Below are 1,521 nucleotides of genomic sequence, written 5' to 3' on the forward strand. Positions count from 1 at the left end.
ATAATGTCATTTTATCCCCATTCTTTAAAGGACCCCTTGAATTCTATGCACATTCTGTCCAACAGTGAACTCCAGGTTAAAAATCCTCTCTAGTTCAAAACCCTGCTCAAACTTTTTTGTGCGTGATAAATTTAAAAATAACGATTCCTGCTTTGATCTAGCTCTCATCTGAATATACCACCGTCTCCCTGTTTCCGTGCAGATATACACACACCAAACCTAGTGAGTATTTCTGTGGTTTGTCTAGCCAACACCCGTCACAATTGTGCCAGGCAATAAAAGCTGAAGTTGAAGGAAAAGGGATGAAAACTACCAACAGTCCCTCACTACCAGACCTCCAACAGCAAGTGGAAAGATGCCAAGTACAGTGTGTGTGTTTATGGTAGGTGGGCTGCCCCTAGACCCCCGTCCAGCTTGCCAACCTTCCCGGAAACAAGACATCTTCACCAGCGGCACTCAGAAGACATTCCATCTCCTCTCACCTCCTATATTCAGTTCCCTACCTGCCGGGTTGCTGGCCTCTAGTCTAACTCGAAGCCGCCCCGCGGTCCTCCAGTCCCTTTCCACCCCATCCCCCACGCGTCCCTCCCTCTTGTCAGCCCCAGGCCTCCCTAGCCCCTGTGCACCGCCACGTCTCTTCCCTGGGCCTAACCGTGTGTCCTCCCACACCCGCTCGCCCGACACTCATGGGATGGGCCCAAGGCCCAGGGGTCAGTTGGACCGGGCGACCCGGCCGACAGGCGCAGGCTGCGGCCCTAGGCCAGAGCAGTCGGGCCCCTATAAGCAGGGAGCCGCGCGCTTCGCGCGGGTTAACCCGGGATGCGCACTCACCAAGGGGCTCATGCGAACGACGACACGAAGGACTCCGCCAGACTGCCACTCGGCCTCCAAGCCGTCGCCCTCGCCGCGAACTGCCGCCGCCGCCGCCGCCGCCACCTTCGCCACTCGCTAGTTGGCTTCCCTGCGTCCTGCAGCGGCGCTGCCGCCACGCCAGCGCGCGTGCGCGGCGCCGCGGAGGACCCTGGGACCGGTAGTTCGGCCTGGGCGGCCCGAGGCTCCCTCTTCCGCCGGGGGCGGCCGGGTTAGCTGCGGGATGCGGCAGTCGCGGGTGTCTGGATCCGGAACTGCCTTCCCGGAAATTGTCCACGGAACATGGGCCGTCGCTTCTTCGTACAGTGATGCTGCTGAATGTGAAAATCCGCCTGAACGAGTATGTGTAAAGTAAAAATTTAGAGCATCGTACATTTTCTATAAAAATCCTCACTTGCTTGGAACATTTTATTCGAATAACTCACACAAACACATCCCTCACAAACCCTCACAAACCTCCCCTCCCTTTCTGTTAATTGATTTGGGCGTAGCCGGATTTTCAGTATTAAGCCTAGTTTCCCACTCTGATTTTACCATTGTAAATTCTTGTTTTACTTACTGAAAATTAGATTGACCATACAGTTATTTTAAGTCAATTGACAATTTATCTTTTGTTTTTTGTTTTTTTTTTTTTTACAAAATTACTCATAT

General features: G+C 53.5%; 1 protein-coding gene across 2 annotated transcripts in view; it reads right to left on the minus strand.

Moving 5' to 3' along the window:
• The window catches only part of GAPVD1 (GTPase activating protein and VPS9 domains 1), an 86,849-nt gene extending 85,978 nt beyond the window's left edge, over window positions 1-871 (minus strand). For both annotated transcript variants that reach the window (XM_012639841.1, XM_012639840.1), the window contains exon 1: window positions 832-871. The gene's annotated coding sequence lies outside the window, so the exon portion shown is untranslated. The remainder of the gene's footprint in view (window positions 1-831) is intronic.
• Between the last annotated feature and the right edge of the window lie 650 nt (window positions 872-1,521).

This window comes from Propithecus coquereli, unplaced genomic scaffold, assembly GCF_000956105.1.
Source record: "Propithecus coquereli isolate 6110/MARCELLA unplaced genomic scaffold, Pcoq_1.0 Scaffold142, whole genome shotgun sequence".
Taxonomy (NCBI): Eukaryota; Metazoa; Chordata; class Mammalia; order Primates; family Indriidae; genus Propithecus; species Propithecus coquereli.